At 35.8% G+C, this 19,317-nt stretch overlaps 14 non-coding genes across 14 annotated transcripts; all 14 read right to left on the bottom strand.

Annotated features, from left to right (window-relative positions):
* Nucleotides 1-456: 456 nt before the first annotated feature.
* On the bottom strand, nt 457-529 carry TRNAR-ACG (transfer RNA arginine (anticodon ACG)). The gene has a single exon. It is a non-coding gene; the product is annotated as a tRNA-Arg (tRNA).
* A 507-nt stretch (nt 530-1,036) lies between these two features.
* TRNAR-ACG (transfer RNA arginine (anticodon ACG)) lies at nt 1,037-1,109 on the bottom strand. Its single transcript has one exon. It is a non-coding gene; the product is annotated as a tRNA-Arg (tRNA).
* Nucleotides 1,110-2,194: 1,085 nt separating this feature from the next.
* TRNAR-ACG (transfer RNA arginine (anticodon ACG)) lies at nt 2,195-2,267 on the bottom strand. The gene has a single exon. It is a non-coding gene; the product is annotated as a tRNA-Arg (tRNA).
* A 506-nt stretch (nt 2,268-2,773) lies between these two features.
* TRNAR-ACG (transfer RNA arginine (anticodon ACG)) lies at nt 2,774-2,846 on the bottom strand. The gene has a single exon. It is a non-coding gene; the product is annotated as a tRNA-Arg (tRNA).
* A 1,074-nt stretch (nt 2,847-3,920) lies between these two features.
* On the bottom strand, nt 3,921-3,993 carry TRNAR-ACG (transfer RNA arginine (anticodon ACG)). Its single transcript has one exon. It is a non-coding gene; the product is annotated as a tRNA-Arg (tRNA).
* A 2,240-nt stretch (nt 3,994-6,233) lies between these two features.
* On the bottom strand, nt 6,234-6,306 carry TRNAR-ACG (transfer RNA arginine (anticodon ACG)). Its single transcript has one exon. It is a non-coding gene; the product is annotated as a tRNA-Arg (tRNA).
* A 427-nt stretch (nt 6,307-6,733) lies between these two features.
* Nucleotides 6,734-6,805, bottom strand: TRNAH-GUG (transfer RNA histidin (anticodon GUG)). Its single transcript has one exon. It is a non-coding gene; the product is annotated as a tRNA-His (tRNA).
* An 8-nt stretch (nt 6,806-6,813) lies between these two features.
* On the bottom strand, nt 6,814-6,886 carry TRNAH-AUG (transfer RNA histidin (anticodon AUG)). The gene has a single exon. It is a non-coding gene; the product is annotated as a tRNA-His (tRNA).
* A 427-nt stretch (nt 6,887-7,313) lies between these two features.
* On the bottom strand, nt 7,314-7,385 carry TRNAH-GUG (transfer RNA histidin (anticodon GUG)). The gene has a single exon. It is a non-coding gene; the product is annotated as a tRNA-His (tRNA).
* Nucleotides 7,386-10,861: 3,476 nt separating this feature from the next.
* TRNAR-ACG (transfer RNA arginine (anticodon ACG)) lies at nt 10,862-10,934 on the bottom strand. The gene has a single exon. It is a non-coding gene; the product is annotated as a tRNA-Arg (tRNA).
* Nucleotides 10,935-14,327: 3,393 nt separating this feature from the next.
* On the bottom strand, nt 14,328-14,400 carry TRNAR-ACG (transfer RNA arginine (anticodon ACG)). Its single transcript has one exon. It is a non-coding gene; the product is annotated as a tRNA-Arg (tRNA).
* A 388-nt stretch (nt 14,401-14,788) lies between these two features.
* Nucleotides 14,789-14,860, bottom strand: TRNAH-GUG (transfer RNA histidin (anticodon GUG)). The gene has a single exon. It is a non-coding gene; the product is annotated as a tRNA-His (tRNA).
* A 586-nt stretch (nt 14,861-15,446) lies between these two features.
* Nucleotides 15,447-15,519, bottom strand: TRNAR-ACG (transfer RNA arginine (anticodon ACG)). Its single transcript has one exon. It is a non-coding gene; the product is annotated as a tRNA-Arg (tRNA).
* A 1,663-nt stretch (nt 15,520-17,182) lies between these two features.
* Nucleotides 17,183-17,255, bottom strand: TRNAR-ACG (transfer RNA arginine (anticodon ACG)). Its single transcript has one exon. It is a non-coding gene; the product is annotated as a tRNA-Arg (tRNA).
* Between the last annotated feature and the right edge of the window lie 2,062 nt (nt 17,256-19,317).

Raw genomic sequence — 19,317 nt, 5'->3', positions numbered from 1 at the left:
TAAAGTTTTATGGTTATTGAAGTATATACAGAATCACATTTTGGAAATTGACTGTACACTATCAGCAGGGATTGATTCCCAAAAACGTTTTAGGTACAATAATCCTTGTGACTGCTAAAAGATCTTTCAAAAATGTAATGAACTTACTCAGACAGAGCACAAACATTCTTCTTTCCTGAATTCCAGAATTTATGTCAAATTCCCAGTCCTTTAGTAAAATAATTCACAATGAAATTATTCAAAGCATGTTAAGATAGCTTTATAATAAGCATTAAACACAAATAGTGCAAGCACCTTCAAAGAATCTGCTTACTTTCTGAAATTTTCTTAAGATTCAGTATTGTGAAAAAATGGATGATTGAGAAACAAAATCAAAATGTCGTGACCTGTTTTCGAACCAAGGTTGCTGCGGCCACAACGCAGAGTACTTACCACTATGCGATCAGGCAATATAAGCGAGCCAGGTAGGAGTCGAACCTACAATCTTCTGATCCGTAGTCAGACGCGTTATCCATTGCGCCACTGGCCCACGTGTTTTGTAGTAATTGAAGTGTCTTTCCTGTTTTTGAGCCTATTTTCAGAGTTTTATGGTTATTGAAGTATATACAGAATCACATTTTGGAAATTGACTGTAGACTATCTGCAGGGATTGTTTCCCAAAAACGTTTTAGGTAAAATAATAATTGTGACTGCTAAAAGATATTTCAAAAATGTGATGAACTTACTCAGAAAGAAGCCCAAACATTCTTCTTTCCTGAATTCTAGAATTTATGTCAAATTCCCAGTACTTTAGTACAATAATTCACAATTAAATTATTCAAAGCATGTTAAGATAGCTTTATAATAAGCATTAAACACAAATAGTGCAAGCACCTTCAAAGAATCTGCTTACTTTCTGAAATTTTCTTAAGATTCAGTATTGTGAAAAAATGGATGATTGAGAAACAAAATCAAAATGCCGTGACCCAGATTCGAACCGGGGTTGCTGCGGCCACAACGCAGAGTACTAACCACTATACGATCACAGCAATATAAGCGAGCCAGGTAGGAGTCAAACCTACAATCTTCTGATCCGTAGTCAGACGCGTTATCCATTGCGCCACTGGCCCACGTGTTTTGTAGTAATTGAAGTGTCTTTCCTGTTTTTGAGCCTATTTTCAGAGTTTTATGGTTATTGAAGTATATACAGAATCACATTTTGGAAATTGACTGTAGACTATCTGCAGGGATTGTTTCCCAAAAACGTTTTAGGTAAAATAATAATTGTGACTGCTAAAAGATATTTCAAAAATGTGATGAACTTACTCAGAAGGAAGCCCAAACATTCTTCTTTCCTGAGTTCTAGAATTTATGTCAAATTCCCAGTACTTTAGTACAATAATTCACAATTAAATTATTCAAAGCATGTTAAGATAGCTTTATAATAAGCATTAAACACAAATAGTGCAAGCACCTTCAAAGAATCTGCTTACTTTCTGAAATTTTCTTAAGATTCAGTATTGTGAAAAAATGGATGATTGAGAAACAAAATCAAAATGCCGTGACTTGGATTCGAACCGGGGTTGCTGCGGCCACAACGCAGAGTACTAACCACTATACGATCACTGCAATTTAAGCGTGCCAGGTAGGAGTAGAACCTACAATCTACAGATCCATAGTCAGACAAGTTATCCATTGCCCAATGTCCCAGGTGTCTTGTAGTAATTGAAGTGTCTTTCCTGTTTTTGAGCCTGTTTTCAGAATTTTATGGTTATTGAAGTATATACAGAATCACATTTTGGTAATTGACTGTACACTATCTGCAGGGACTGTTTCCCAAAAACGTTTTAGGTAAAATAATCCTTGTGACTGCTAAAAGATCTTTAAAAAATGTGATGAACTTACTCAGACAGAGCCCAAACATTCTTCTTTCCTGAATTCCAGAATTTATGTCAAATTCCCAGTCCTTTAGTACAATAATTCACAATTAAATTTTTCAAAGCATGTTAAGATAGCTTTATAATAAGCATTAAACACAAATAGTGCAAGCACCTTCAAAGAATCTGCTTACTTTCTGAAATTTTCTTAAGATTCAGTATTGTGAAAAAATGGATGATTGTGAAACAAAATCAAAATGCTGTGACCCGTTTTCGAACCGGGGTTGCTGCGGCCACAACGCAGAGTACTAACCACTATACGATCACGTCAATTTAAGCGAGCCAGGTAGGAGTCGAACCTACAATCTTCTGATTCGTAGTCAGACGCATTATCCATTGCGCCACTGGCCCACGTGTTTTGTTGCAATTGAAGTGTCTTTCCTGTTTTTGAGCCTTTTTTCAGAGTTTTATGGTTATTGAAGTATATACAGAATCACATTTTGGAAATTGACTGTACACTATCTGCAGGGATTGCTTCCCAAAAACGTTTTAGGTAAAATAATCCTTGTGACTGCTAAAAGATCATTAAAAAATTTGATGAACTTACTCAGACAGAGCCCAAACATTCTTCTTTCCTGAATTCCAGAATTTATGTCAAATTCCCAGTCCTTTAGTACAATAATTCACAATTAAATTATTCAAAGCATGTTAAGATAGCTTTATAATAAGCATTAAACACAAATAGTGCAAGCACCTTCAAAGAATCTGCTTACTTTCTGAAATTTTCTTAATATTCAGTATTGTGAAAAAATGGATGATTGAGAAACAAAATAAAAATGCCGTGACCCGGATTCGAACCGGGGTTGCTGCGGCCACAACGCAGAGTACTAACCACCATACGATCATGGCAATATAAGCGAGCCAGGTAGGAGTCGAACCTACAATCTTCTGATCCGTAGTCAGACACGTTACCCATTGCGCCACTGGCCCACGTGTTTTGTAGTAATTGAAGTGTCTTTCCAGTTTTTGAGCCTATTTTCTGAGTTTTATGGTTATTGAAGTATATACAGAATCACATTTTGGTAATTGACTGTACACTATCTGCAGGGATTGTTTCCCAAAAACGTTTTAGGTAAAATAATCCTTGTGACTGCTAAAAGATCTTTAAAAAATGAGGATGAAATAACTCAGACAGAGCCCAAACATTCTTCTTTCCTGAATTCCAGAATTTATGTCAAATTCCCAGTCCTTTAGTACAATAATTCACAATTAAATTATTCAAAGCATGTTAAGATAGCTTTATAATAAGCATTAAACACAAATAGTGCAAGCACCTTCAAAGAATCTGCTTACTTTCTGAAATTTTCTTAAGATTCAGTATTGTGAAAAAATGGATGATTGTGAAACAAAATCAAAATGCTGTGACCCGTTTTCGAACCGGGGTTGCTGCGGCCACAACGCAGAGTACTAACCACTATACGATCACGTCAATTTAAGCGAGCCAGGTAGGAGTCGAACCTACAAACTTATGATCCGTAGTCAGACACGTTATCCATTGCGCCACTGGCCCAGGTGCCCTGTAGTAATTGAAGTGTCTTTCCTGTTTTTGAGCCAGTTTTGGAGTTTTATGGTTATTGAAGTATATACAGAATCACATTTTGGAAATTGACTGTACACTATCTGCAGGGATTGCTTCCCAAAAACGTTTTAGGTAAAATAATCCTTGTGACTGCTAAAAGATCATTAAAAAATTTGATGAACTTACTCAGACAGAGCCCAAACATTCTTCTTTCCTGAATTCCAGAATTTATGTCAAATTCCCAGTCCTTTAGTACAAAAATTCACAATTAAATTATTCAAAGCATGTTAAGATAGCTTTATAATAAGCATTAAACACAAATAGTGCAAGCACCTTCAAAGAATCTGCTTACTTTCTGAAATTTTCTTAAGATTCAGTATTGTGAAAAAATGGATGATTGAGAAACAAAATAAAAATGCCGTGACCCGGAGTTGCTGCGGCCACAACGCAGAGTACTAACCACCATACGATCATGGCAATATAAGCGAGCCAGGTAGGAGTCGAACCTACAATCTTCTGATCCGTAGTCAGACGCGTTACCCATTGCGCCACTGGCCCAAGTGTTTTGTAGTTATTGAAGTGTCTTTCCAGTTTTTGAGCCTATTTTCTGAGTTTTATGGTTATTGAAGTATATACAGAATCACATTTTGGTAATTGACTGTACACTATCTGCAGGGATTGTTTCCCAAAAACGTTTTAGGTAAAATAATCCTTGTGACTGCTAAAAGATCTTTAAAAAATGAGGATGAAATAACTCAGACAGAGCCCAAACATTCTTCTTTCCTGAATTCCAGAATTTATGTCAAATTCCCAGTCCTTTAGTACAATAATTCACAATTAAATTATTCAAAGCATGTTAAGATAGCTTTATAATAAGCATTAAACACAAATAGTGCAAGCACCTTCAAAGAATCTGCTTACTTTCTGAAATTTTCTTAAGATTCAGTATTGTGAAAAAATGGATGATTGTGAAACAAAATCAAAATGCTGTGACCCTTTTTCGAACCGGGGTTGCTGCGGCCACAATGCAGAGTACTAACCACTATACGATCACGTCAATTTAAGCGAGCCAGGTAGGAGTCGAACCTACAAACTTATGATCCGTAGTCAGACACGTTATCCATTGCGCCACTGGCCCAGGTGCCCTGTAGTAATTGAAGTGTCTTTCCTGTTTTTGAGCCAGTTTTGGAGTTTTATGGTTATTGAAGTATATACAGAATCACATTTTGGAAATTGACTGTACACTATCTGCAGGGATTGTTTCCCAAAAACGTTTTAGGTAAAATAATCCTTGTGACTGCTAAAAGATATTTAAAAAATGTGATGAACTTTCTCAGACAGAGCCCAAACATTCTTCTTTCCTGAATTCCAGAATTTATGTCAAATTCCCAGTCCTTTAGTACAATAATTCACAATTAAATTATTCAAAGCATGTTAAGATAGCTTTATAATAAGCATTAAACACAAATAGTGCAAGCACCTTCAAAGAATCTGCTTACTTTCTGAAATTTTCTTAAGATTCAGTATTGTGAAAAAATGGATGATTGTGAAACAAAATCAAAATGCTGTGACCCGTTTTCGAAATGGGGTTGCTGCAGCCACAACGCAGAGTACTAACTACTATACAATCATGGTAATTTAAGCGAGCCAGGTAGGAGTCGAACCTACAATCTTCTGATCTATAGTCAGACGCGTTATCCATTGACCAGTGTCCAAGGTGTCTTGTAGCAATTGAAGAGTCTTTCCTGTTTTTGAGCCTGTTTTGAAGTTTTATGGTTATTGAAGTATATACAGAATCACATTTTGGAAATTGACTGTACACTATCTGCAGGGATTGTTTCCCAAAAACGTTTTAGGTAAAATAATCCTTGTGACTGCTAAAAGATCTTTAAAAAATTTGATGAACTTACTCTGACAGAGCCCAAACATTCTTCTTTCCTGAATTCTAGAATTTATGTCAAATTCCCAGTCCTTTAGTACAATAATTCACAATTAAATTATTCAAAGCATGTTAAGATAGCTTTATAATAAGAATTAAACACAAATAGTGCAAGCACCTTCAAAGAATCTGCTTACTTTCTGAAATTTTCTTAAGATTCAGTATTGTGAAAAAATGGATGATTGAGAAACAAAATCAAAATGCCGTGACCCGGACTAGAAACCGGGGTTGCTGCGGCCACAACGCAGAGTACTAACCACTATACGATCACAGCAATTTAAGCGAGCCAGGTAGGAGTCGAACCTACAAACTTATGATCCATAGTCAGACACATTATCCATTGCGCCACTGGCCCAGGTGCCCTGTAGTAATTGAAGTTTCTTTCCTGTTTTTGAGCCTGTTTTAAAGTTTTATGGTTATTGAAGTATATACAGAATCACATTTTGGAAATTGACTGTACACTATCTGCAGGGATTGATTCCCAAAAACGTTTTAGGTACAATAATCCTTCTGACTGCTAAAAGATCTTTCAAAAATGTAATGAACTTACTCAGACAGAGCACAAACATTCTTCTTTCCTGAATTCCAGAATTTATGTCAAATTCCCAGTCCTTTAGTAAAATAATTCACAATGAAATTATTCAAAGCATGTTAAGATAGCTTTATAATAAGCATTAAACACAAATAGTGCAAGCACCTTCAAAGAATCTGCTTACTTTCTGAAATTTTCTTAAGATTCAGTATTGTGAAAAAATGGATGATTGAGAAACAAAATCAAAATGTCGTGACCTGTTTTCGAACCGGGGTTGCTGAGGCCACAACGCAGAGTACTTACCACTATGCGATCAGGCAATATAAGCGAGCCAGGTAGGAGTCGAACCTACAATCTTCTGATCCGTAGTCAGACGCGTTATCCATTGCGCCACTGGCCCACGTGTTTTGTAGCAATTGAAGTGTCTTTCCTGTTTTTGAGCCTATTTTCAGAGTTTTATGGTTATTGAAGTATATACAGAATCACATTTTGGAAATTGACTGTAGACTATCTGCAGGGATTGTTTCCCAAAAACGTTTTAGGTAAAATAATAATTGTGACTGCTAAAAGATATTTCAAAAATGTGATGAACTTACTGAGAAGGAAGCCCAAACATTCTTCTTTCCTGAATTCTAGAATTTATGTCAAATTCCCAGTACTTTAGTACAATAATTCACAATTAAATTATTCAAAGCATGTTAAGATAGCTTTATAATAAGCATTAAACACAAATAGTGCAAGCACCTTCAAAGAATCTGCTTACTTTCTGAAATTTTTTTAAGATTCAGTATTGTGAAAAAATGGATGATTGAGAAACAAAATAAAAATGCCGTGACCCGGATTCGAACCGGGGTTGCTGCGGCCACAACGCAGAGTACTAACCACTATACGATCACGGCAATATAAGCAAGCCAGGTAGGAGTCGAACCTACAATCTTCTGATCCATAGTCAGACGCGTTATCCATTGCGCCACTGGCCCACGTGTTTTGTAGTAATTGAAGTGTCTTTCCTGTTTTTGAGCCTATTTTCAGAGTTTTATGGTTATTGAAGTATATACAGAATCACATTTTGGAAATTGACTGTAGACTATCTGCAGGGATTGTTTCCCAAAAACGTTTTAGGTAAAATAATAATTGTGACTGCTAAAAGATATTTCAAAAATGTGATGAACTTACTGAGAAGGAAGCCCAAACATTCTTGTTTCCTGAATTCTAGAATTTATGTCAAATTCCCAGTACTTTAGTACAATAATTCACAATTAAATTATTCAAAGCATGTTAAGATAGCTTTATAATAAGCATTAAACACAAATAGTGCAAGCACCTTCAAAGAATCTGCTTACTTTCTGAAATTTTCTTAAGATTCAGTATTGTGAAAAAATGGATGATTGAGAAACAAAATCAAAATGCCGTAACCCGGATTCGAACCGGGGTTGCTGCGGCCACAACGCAGAGTACTAACCACTATACGATCACGGCAATATAAGCGAGCCAGGTAGGAGTCAAACGTACAATCTTCTGATCCGTAGTCAGACGCGTTATCCATTGCGCCACTGGCCCACGTGTTTTGTAGTAATTGAAGTGTCTTTCCTGTTTTTGAGCCTATTTTCAGAGTTTTATGGTTATTGAAGTATATACAGAATCACATTTTGGAAATTGACTGTAGACTATCTGCAGGGATTGTTTCCCAAAAACGTTTTAGGTAAAATAATAATTGTGACTGCTAAAAGATATTTCAAAAATGTGATGAACTTACTCAGAAGGAAGCCCAAACATTCTTCTTTCCTGAATTCTAGAATTTATGTCAAATTCCCAGTACTTTAGTACAATAATTCACAATTAAATTATTCAAAGCATGTTAAGATAGCTTTATAATAAGCATTAAACACAAATAGTGCAAGCACCTTCAAAGAATCTGCTTACTTTCTGAAATTTTCTTAAGATTCAGTATTGTGAAAAAATGGATGATTGAGAAACAAAATCAAAATGCCGTGACTTGGATTCGAACCGGGGTTGCTGCGGCCACAACGCAGAGTACTAACCACTATACGATCACGGCAATTTAAGCGTGCCAGGTAGGAGTAGAACCTACAATCTACAGATCCATAGTCAGACAAGTTAGCCATTGCCCACTGTCCCAGGTGTCTTGTAGTAATTGAAGTGTCTTTCCTGTTTTTGAGCCTGTTTTCAGAATTTTATGGTTATTGAAGTATATACAGAATCACATTTTGGTAATTGACTGTACACTATCTGCAGGGATTGTTTCCCAAAAACGTTTTAGGTAAAATAATCCTTGTGACTGCTAAAAGATCTTTAAAAAATGTGATGAACTTACTCAGACAGAGCCCAAACATTCTTCTTTCCTGAATTCCAGAATTTATGTCAAAATCCCAAGTCCTTTAGTACAATAATTCACAATTAAATTATTCAAAGCATGTTAAGATAGCTTTATAATAAGCATTAAACACAAATAGTGCAAGCACCTTCAAAGAATCTGCTTACTTTCTGAAATTTTCTTAAGATTCAGTATTGTGAAAAATTGGATGATTGTGAAACAAAATCAAAATGCTGTGACCCGTTTTCAAACCGGGGTTGCTGCGGCCACAACGCAGAGTAGTAACCACTATACGATCACGGCAATTTAAGCAAGCCAGGTAGGAGTCGAACCTACAATCTTCTGATCTATAGTCAGACGTGTTATCTATTGCCCACTGTCCCAGGTGTCTTGTAGCAATTGAAGAGTCTTTCCTGTTTTTGAGCCTGTTTTAAAGTTTTATTGGTTTTGAAGTATATACAGAATCACATTTTGGAAATTGACTGTACACTATCTGCAGGGATTGTTTCCCAAAAACGTTTTAGGTACAATAATCCTTGTGACTGCTAAAAGATCTTTCAAAAATGTAATGAACTTACTCAGACAGAGCCCAAACATTCTTCTTTCCTGAATTCTAGAATTTATGTCAAATTCCTAGTCCTTTAGTAAAATAATTCATAATTAAATTATTCAAAGCATGTTAAGATAGCTTTATAATAAGCATTAAACACAAATAGTGCAAGCACCTTCAAAGAATCTGCTTACTTTCTGAAATTTTCTTAAGATTCAGTTTTGTGAAAAAATGGATGATTGAGAAACAAAATCAAAATGCCGTGACCCGGATTCGAACCGGGGTTGCTGCGGCCACAACGCAGAGTACTAACATCTATACGATCATGACAATTTAAGTGAGCTAGGTAGGAGTCGAACCTACAATCTTCTGATCTATAGTCAGACGCGTTATCCATTGCCCACTGTCCCAGGTGTCTTGTAGCAATTGAAGAGTCTTTCCTGTTTTTGAGCCTGTTTTAAAGTTTTATGGTCATTGAAGTATATACAGAATCACATTTTGGAAATTGACTGTACACTATCTGCAGGGATTGTTTCCCAAAAATGTTTTAGGTACAGTAATCCTTGTGACTGTTGAAAGATCTTTCAAAAATGTAATGAACTTACTCAGACAGAGCCCAAACATTCTTCTTTCCTGAATAATAGAATTTATGTCAAATTCCTAGTCCTTTAGTAAAGTTATTCACAATTAACTTATTCAAAGCATGTTAAGATAGCTTTATAATAAGCATTAAACACAAATAGTGCAAGCACCTTCAAAGAATCTGCTTACTTTCTGAAATTTTCTTAAGATTCAGTATTGTGAAAAAATGGATGATTGAGAAACAAAATCAAAATGCCGTGACACGGATTCGAACCGGGGTTGAAGCGGCCACAACGCAGAGTACTAACCACTATATGTTCATGGCAATTTAAGTGAGCCAGGTAGGAGTAGAACCTACAATCTACAGATCCATAGTCAGACACGTTATCCATTGCCCACTGTCCCGTGTGTCTTGTAGTAATTGAAGTGTCTTTCCTGTTTTTGAGCCTGTTTTCAGAATTTTATGGTTATTGAAGTATATACAGAATCACATTTTGGAAATTGACTGTACACTATCTGCAGGGATTGTTTCCCAAAAACGTTTTAGGTAAAATAATCCTTGTGACTGCTAAAAGATCTTTAAAAAATGTGATGAACTTACTCTGACAGAGCCCAAACATTCTTCTTTTCTGAATTCTAGAATTTATGTCAAATTCCAAGTACTTTAGTACAATAATTCACAATTAAATTATTCAAAGCATGTTAAGATAGCTTTATAATAAGCATTAAACACAAATAGTGTAAGCACCTTCAAAGAATCTGCTTACTTTCTGAAATTTTCTTAAGATTCAGTATTGTGAAAAAATGGATGATTGTGAACCAAAATCAAAATGCTGTGACCCGTTTTCGAACCGGGGTTGCTGCGGCTACAACTCAGAGTACTAACCACTATACGATCATGTCAATTTAAGCGAGCCAGGTAGGAGTCGAACCTACAAACTTATGATCCGTAGTCAGACACGTTATCCATTGCGCCACTGGCCCAGGTGCCCGGTAGTAATTGAAGTGTCTTTCCTGTTTTTGAGCCAGTTTTGGAGTTTTATGGTTATTGAAGTATATACAGAATCACATTTTGGAAATTGACTGTACACTATCTGCAGGGATTGTTTCCCAAAAACGTTTTAGGTAAAATAATCCTTGTGACTGCTAAAAGATCTTTAAAAAATGTGATGAACTTACTCAGACAGAGCCCAAACATTCTTCTTTCCTGAATTCCAGAATTTATGTCAAATTCCCAGTCCTTTAGTACAATAATTCACAATGAAATTATTCAAAGCATGTTAAGATAGCTTTATAATAAGCATTAAACACAAATAGTGCAAGCACCTTCAAAGAATCTGCTTACTTTCTGAAATTTTCTTAAGATTCAGTATTGTGAAAAAATGGATGATTGAGAAACAAAATCAAAATGTTGTGACCTGTTTTCGAACCGGGGTTGCTGAGGCCACAACGCAGAGTACTTACCACTATGCGATCAGGCAATATAAGCGAGCCAGGTAGGAGTCGAACCTACAATCTTCTGATCCGTAGTCAGACGCGTTATCCATTGCGCCACTGGCCCACGTGTTTTGTAGTAATTGAAGTGTCTTTCCTGTTTTTGAGCCTATTTTCAGAGTTTTATGGTTATTGAAGTATATACAGAATCACATTTTGGAAATTGACTGTAGACTATCTGCAGGGATTGTTTCCCAAAAACGTTTTAGGTAAAATAATAATTGTGACTGCTAAAAGATATTTCAAAAATGTGATGAACTTACTCAGAAAGAAGCCCAAACATTCTTCTTTCCTGAATTCTAGAATTTATGTCAAATTCCCAGTACTTTAGTACAATAATTCACAATTAAATTATTCAAAGCATGTTAAGATAGCTTTATAATAAGCATTAAACACAAATAGTGCAAGCACCTTCAAAGAATCTGCTTACTTTCTGAAATTTTCTTAAGATTCAGTATTGTGAAAAAATGGATGATTGAGAAACAAAATCAAAATGCCGTGACCCAGATTCGAACCGGGGTTGCTGCGGCCACAACGCAGAGTACTAACCACTATACGATCACAGCAATATAAGCGAGCCAGGTAGGAGTCGAACCTACAATCTTCTGATCTATAGTCAGACGCGTTATCCATTGACCAGTGTCCAAGGTGTCTTATAGCAATTGAAGAGTCTTTCCTGTTTTTGAGCCTGTTTTGAAGTTTTATGGTTATTGAAGTATATACAGAATCACATTTTGGAAATTGACTGTACACTATCTGCAGGGATTGCTTCCCAAAAACGTTTTAGGTAAAATAATCCTTGTGACTGCTAAAAGATCATTAAAAAATGTGATGAACTTACTCAGACAGAGCCCAAACATTCTTCTTTCCTGAATTCCAGAATTTATGTCAAATTCCCAGTCCTTTAGTACAATAATTCACAATTAAATTATTCAAAGCATGTTAAGATAGCTTTATAATAAGCATTAAACACAAATAGTGCAAGCACCTTCAAAGAATCTGCTTACTTTCTGAAATTTTCTAAAGATTCAGTATTGTAAAAAAATGGATGATTGTGAAACAAAATCAAAATGCTGTGACCCGTTTTCGAAATGGGATTGTTGCAGCCACAACGCAGAGTACTAACTACTATACAATCACGGCAATTTAAGCGAGCCAGGTAGGAGTCGAACCTACAATCTTCTGATCTATAGTCAGACGTGTTATCTATTGCCCACTGTCCCAGGTGTCTTGTAGCAATTGAAGAGTCTTTTCTGTTTTTGAGCCTGTTTTAAAGTTTTATTGGTTTTGAAGTATATACAGAATCACATTTTGGAAATTGACTGTACACTATCTGCAGGGATTGTTTCCCAAAAACGTTTTAGGTACAATAATCCTTGTGACTGCTAAAAGATCTTTCAAAAATGTAATGAACTTACTCAGACAGAGCCCAAACATTCTTCTTTCCTGAATTCTAGAATTTATGTCAAATTCCTAGTCCTTTAGTAAAATAATTCATAATTAAATTATTCAAAGCATGTTAAGATAGCTTTATAATAAGCATTAAACACAAATAGTGCAAGCACCTTCAAAGAATGTGCTTACTTTCTGAAATTTTCTTAAGATTCAGTATTGTGAAAAAATGGATGATTGAGAAACAAAATCAAAATGCCGTGACCTGGATTCGAACCGGGGTTGCTGCGGCCACAACGCAGAGTACTAACATCTATACGATCATGACAATTTAAGTGAGCTAGGTAGGAGTCGAACCTACAATCTTCTGATCTATAGTCAGATGCGTTATCCATTGCCCACTGTCCCAGGTGTCTTGTAGCAATTGAAGAGTCTTTCCTGTTTTTGAGCCTGTTTTAAAGTTTTATGGTCATTGAAGTATATACAGAATCACATTTTGGAAATTGACTGTACATTATCTGCAGGGATTGTTTCCCAAAAATGTTTTAGGTACAGTAATCCTTGTGACTGTTGAAAGATCTTTCAAAAATGTAATGAACTTACTCAGACAGAGCCCAAACATTCTTCTTTCCTGAATAATAGAATTTATGTCAAATTCCTAGTCCTTTAGTACAGTTATTCACAATTAACTTATTCAAAGCATGTTAAGATAGCTTTATAATAAGCATTAAACACAAATAGTGCAAGCACCTTCAAAGAATCTGCTTACTTTCTGAAATTTTCTTAAGATTCAGTATTGTGAAAAAATGGATGATTGAGAAACAAAATCAAAATGCCGTGACACGGATTCGAACCGGGGTTGAAGCGGCCACAACGCAGAGTACTAACCACTATATGATCATGGCAATTTAAGTGAGCCAGGTAGGAGTCGAACCTACAATCTACAGATCCATAGTCAGACACGTTATCCATTGCCCACTGTCCCGTGTGTCTTGTAGCAATTGAAGTGTCTTTCCTGTTTTTGAGCCTGTTTTCAGAATTTTATGGTTATTGAAGTATATACAGAATCACATTTTGGAAATTGACTGTACACTATCTGCAGGGATTGTTTCCCAAAAACGTTTTAGGTAAAATAATCCTTGTGACTGCTAAAAGATCTTTAAAAAATGTGATGAACTTACTCTGACAGAGCCCAAACATTCTTCTTTTCTGAATTTTAGAATTTATGTCAAATTCCAAGTACTTTAGTACAATAATTCACAATTAAATTATTCAAAGCATGTTAAGATAGCTTTATAATAAGCATTAAACACAAATAGTGTAAGCACCTTCAAAGAATCTGCTTACTTTCTGAAATTTTCTTAAGATTCAGTATTGTGAAAAAATGGATGATTGTGAACCAAAATCAAAATGCTGTGACCCGTTTCGAACCGGGGTTGCTGCGGCCACAACTCAGAGTACTAACCACTATACGATCATGTCAATTTAAGCGAGCCAGGTAGGAGTCGAACCTACAAACTTATGATCCGTAGTCAGACACGTTATCCATTGCGCCACTGGCCCAGGTGCCCTGTAGTAATTGAAGTGTCTTTCCTGTTTTTGAGCCAGTTTTGGAGTTTTATGGTTATTGAAGTATATACAGAATCACATTTTGGAAATTGACTGTACACTATCTGCAGGGATTGTTTCCCAAAAACGTTTTAGGTAAAATAATCCTTGTGACTGCTAAAAGATCTTTAAAAAATGTGATGAACTTACTCAGACAGAGCCCAAACATTCTTCTTTCCTGAATTCCAGAATTTATGTCAAATTCCCAGTCCTTTAGTACAATAATTCACAATTAAATTATTCAAAGCATGTTAAGATAGCTTTATAATAAGCATTAAACACAAATAGTGCAAGCACCTTCAAAGAATCTGCTTATTTTCTGAAATTTTCTTAAGATTCAGTATTGTGAAAAAATGGATGATTGTGAAACAAAATCAAAACTCTGTAACCCGTTTTCGAAATGGGGTTGCTGCGGCCACAACGCAGAGTACTAACTACTATACAATCACGGCAATTTAAGTGAGCCAGGTAGGAGTCGAACCTACAATCTTCTGATCCGTAATCAGACGCGTTATCCATTGCGCCACTGGCCCACGTGTTTTGTAGTAATTGAAGTGTCTTTCCTGTTTTTGAGCATTTTTTCAGAGTTTTATGGTTATTGAAGTATATACAGAATCACATTTTGGAAATTGACTGTACACTATCTGCAGGGATTGCTTCCCAAAAACGTTTTAGGTAAAATAATCCTTGTGACTGCTAAAAGATCTTTAAAAAATGTGATGAACTTACTCAGACAGAGCCCAAACATTCTTCTTTCCTGAATTCCAGTATTTATGTCAAATTCCCAGCATGTTAAGATAGCTTTATAATAAGCATTAAACACAAATAGTGCAAGCACCTTCAAAGAATCTGCTTACTTTCTGAAATTTTCTTAAGATTCAGTATTGTGAAAAAATGGATGATTGAGAAACAAAATCAAAATGCCGTGACCCAGATTCGAACCGGGGTTGCTGCGGCCACAGCGCAGAGTACTAACCACTATACGATCACGGCAATTTAAGCGAGCCAGGTAGGAGTCGAACCTACAATCTACAGATCCATAGTCAGACACGTTATCCATTGCCCACTGTCCCGGGGGTCTTGTAGTAATTGAAGTGTCTTTCCTGTTTTTGAGCCTGTTTTCAGAATTTTATGGTTATTGAAGTATATACAGAATCACATTTTGGTAATTGACTGTACACTATCTGCAGGGATTGTTTCCCAAAAACGTTTTAGGTAAAATAATCCTTGTGACTGCTAAAAGATCTTTAAAAAATGTGATGATCTTACTCAGACAGAGCCCAAACATTCTTCTTTCCTGAATTCCAGAATTTATGTCAAATTCCCAGTCCTTTAGTACAATAATTCACAATTAAATTATTCAAAGCATGTTAAGATAGCTTTATAATAAGCATTAAACACAAATAGTGCAAGCACCTTCAAAGAATCTGCTTACTTTCTGAAATTTTCTTAAGATTCAGTATTGTGAAAAAATGGATGATTGTGAAACAAAATCAAAATGCTGTGACCCGTTTTCGAAATGGGGTTGCTGCAGCCACAACGCAGAGTACTAACTACTATACAATCACGGCAATTTAAGCGAGCCAGGTAGGATTCGAACCTACAATCTTCTGATCCGTAGTCAGACGCGTTATCCATTGCGCCACTGGCCCACGTGTTTTGTAGTAATTGAAGTGTCTTTCCTGTTTTTGAGCCTTTTTTCAGAGTTTTATGGTTATTGAAGTATATACAGAATCACATTTTGGAAATTGACTGTACACTATCTGCAGGGATTGCTTCCCAAAAACGATTTAGGTAAAATAATCCTTGTGACTGCTAAAAGATCTTTAAAAAATGTGATGAACTTACTCAGACAGAGCCCAAACATTCTTCTTTCCTGAATTCCAGAATTTATGTCAAATTCCCAGTCCTTTAGTACAATAATTCACAATTAAATTATTCAAAGCATGTTAAGATAGCTTTATAATAAGCATTAAACACAAATAGTGCAAGCACCTTCAAAGAATCTGCTTACTTTCTGAAATTTTCTTAAGATTCAGTATTGTGAAAAAATGGATGATTTAGAAACAAAATCAAAATGCCGTGACCCGGATTCAAACCGGGGTTGCTGCGGCCACAACACAGAGTACCAACCACTATACGATGACGGCAATTTTAGTGAGCCAGGTAGGAGTAGAACCTACAATCTACAGATCCATAGTCAGACACGTTAGCCATTGCCCACTGTCCCGGGTGTCTTGTAGTAATTGAAGTGTCTTTCCTGTTTTTGAGCCTGTTTTCAGAATTTTATGGTTATTGAAGTATATACAGAATCACATTTTGGAAATTGACTGTACACTATCTGCAGGGATTGTTTCCCAAAAACGTTTTAGGTAAAATAATCCTTGTGACTGCTAAAAGATCTTTAAAAAATGAGGATGAACTAACTCAGACAGAGCCCAAACATTCTTCTTTCCTGAATTCCAGAATTTATGTCAAATTCCCAGTCCTTTAGTACAATAATTCACAACTAAATTATTCAAAGCATGTTAAGATAGCTTTATAATAAGCATTAAACACAAATAGTGCAAGCACCTTCAAAGAATCTGCTTACTTTCTGAAATTTTCTTAAGATTCAGTATTGTGAAAAAATGGATGATTGTGAAACAAAATCAAAATGCTGTGACCCGTTTTCGAACCAGGGTTGCTGCGGCCACAACGCAGAGTACTAACCACTATACGATCACGTCAATTTAAGCGAGCCAGGTAGGAGTCGAACCTACAAACTTATGATCCGTAGTCAGACACATTATCCATTGCGCCACTGGCCCAGGTGCCCTGTAGTAATTGAAGTGTCTTTCCTGTTTTTGAGCCAGTTTTGGAGTTTTTTGGTTATTGAAGTATATACAGAATCACATTTTGGAAATTGACTGTACACTATCTGCAGGGCTTGTTTCCCAAAAACGTTTTAGGTAAAATAATCCTTGTGACTGCTACAAGATCTTTAAAAAATGTAATGAGCTTACTCAGACAGAGCCCAAACATTCTTCTTTCCTGAATTCCAGAATTTATGTCAAATTCCCAGTCCTTTAGTACAATAATTCACAATTAAATTATTCAAAGCATGTTAAGATAGCTTTATAATAAGCATTAAACACAAATAGTGCAAGCACCTTCAAAGAATCTGCTTACTTTCTGAAATTTTCTTAAGATTCAGTATTGTGAAAAAATGGATGATTGTGAAACAAAATCAAAATGCTGTGACCCGTTTTCGAAATGGGGTTTCTGCAGCCACAACGCAGAGTACTGACTACTATACAATCATGGTAATTTAAGCGAGCCAGGTAGGAGTCGAACCTACAATCTTCTGATCCGTAGTCAGACGCGTTATCCATTGCGCCACTGGCCCATGTGTTTTGTAGTAATTGAAGCGTCTTTCCTGTTTTTGAGCCTTTTTTCAGAGTTTTATGGTTATTGAAGTATATACAGAATCACATTTTGGAAATTGACTGTACACTATCTGCAGGGATTGCTTCCCAAAAACGTTTTAGGTAAAATAATCCTTGTGACTGCTAAAAGATCTTTAAAAAATGTGATGAACTTACTCAGACAGAGCCCAAACATTCTTCTTTCCTGAATTCCAGAATTTATGTCAAATTCCCAGTCCTTTAGTACAATAATTCACAATTAAATTATTTAAAGCATGTTAAGATAGCTTTATAATAAGCATTAAACACAAATAGTGCAAGCACCTTCAAAGAATCTGCTTACTTTCTGAAATTTTCTTAAGATTCAGTATTGTGAAAAAATGGATGATTGTGAAACAAAATCAAAATGCTGTGAACCGTTTTCGAAATGGGGTTGCTGCAGCCACAACGCAGAGTACTAACTACTATACAATCACGGCAATTTAAGCGAGCCAGGTAGGAGTCGAACGTACAATCTTCTGATCTATAGTCAGACGCGTTATCCATTGCCCACTGTCCCAGGTGTCTTGTAGCAATTGTAGAGTCTTTCCTGTTTTTGAGCCTGTTTTAAAGTTTTATGGTTATTGAAGTATATACAGAATCACATTTTGGAAATTGACTGTACACTATCTGCAGGAATTGTTTCCCAAAAATGTTTTAGGTACAATAATCCTTGTGACTGCTAAAAGATCTTTAAAAAATGTAATGAGCTTACTGAGACAGAGCCCAAACATTCTTCTTTCCTGAATTCTAGAATTTTTGTCAAATTCCCAGTACTTTAGTACAATAATTCACAATTAAATTATTCAAAGCATGTTAAGATAGCTTTATAATAAGCATTAAACACAAATAGTGCAAGCACCTTCAAAGAATCTGCTTACTTTCTGAAATTTTCTTAAGATTCAGTATTGTGAAAAAATGGATGATTGAGAAACAAAATCAAAATGCCGTGACTTGGATTCGAACCGGGGTTGCTGCGGCCACAACGCAGAGTACTAACCACTATACGATCACGGCAATTTAAGCGTGCCAGGTAGGAGTAGAACCTACAATCTACAGATCCATAGTCAGACAAGTTAGCCATTGCCCACTGTCCCAGGTGTCTTGTAGTAATTGAAGTGTCTTTCCTGTTTTTGAGCCTGTTTTCAGAATTTTATGGTTATTGAAGTATATACAGAATCACATTTTGGTAATTGACTGTACACTATCTGCAGGGATTGTTTCCCAAAAACGTTTTAGGTAAAATAATCCTTGTGACTGCTAAAAGATCTTTAAAAAATGTGATGAACTTACTCAGACAGAGCCCAAACATTCTTCTTTCCTGAATTCCAGAATTTATGTCAAAATCCCAAGTCCTTTAGTACAATAATTCACAATTAAATTATTCAAAGCATGTTAAGATAGCTTTATAATAAGCATTAAACACAAATAGTGCAAGCACCTTCAAAGAATCTGCTTACTTTCTGAAATTTTCTTAAGATTCAGTATTGTGAAAAATTGGATGATTGTGAAACAAAATCAAAATGCTGTGACCCGTTTTCAAACCGGGGTTGCTGCGGCCACAACGCAGAGTAGTAACCACTATACGATCACGGCAATTTAAGCAAGCCAGGTAGGAGTCGAACCTACAATCTTCTGATCTATAGTCAGACGTGTTATCTATTGCCCACTGTCCCAGGTGTCTTGTAGCAATTGAAGAGTCTTTCCTGTTTTTGAGCCTGTTTTAAAGTTTTATTGGTTTTGAAGTATATACAGAATCACATTTTGGAAATTGACTGTACACTATCTGCAGGGATTGTTTCCCAAAAACGTTTTAGGTACAATAATCCTTGTGACTGCTAAAAGATCTTTCAAAAATGTAATGAACTTACTCAGACAGAGCCCAAACATTCTTCTTTCCTGAATTCTAGAATTTATGTCAAATTCCTAGTCCTTTAGTAAAATAATTCATAATTAAATTATTCAAAGCATGTTAAGATAGCTTTATAATAAGCATTAAACACA

This window comes from Taudactylus pleione, unplaced genomic scaffold, assembly GCF_031769625.1.
Source record: "Taudactylus pleione unplaced genomic scaffold, aTauple2 ptg000551l, whole genome shotgun sequence".
NCBI classification, from domain to species: Eukaryota; Metazoa; Chordata; class Amphibia; order Anura; family Myobatrachidae; genus Taudactylus; species Taudactylus pleione.
The sequence above is the reverse complement of the archived record's forward strand: the minus strand, read 5'-3'. Positions and strand labels throughout refer to the sequence as shown.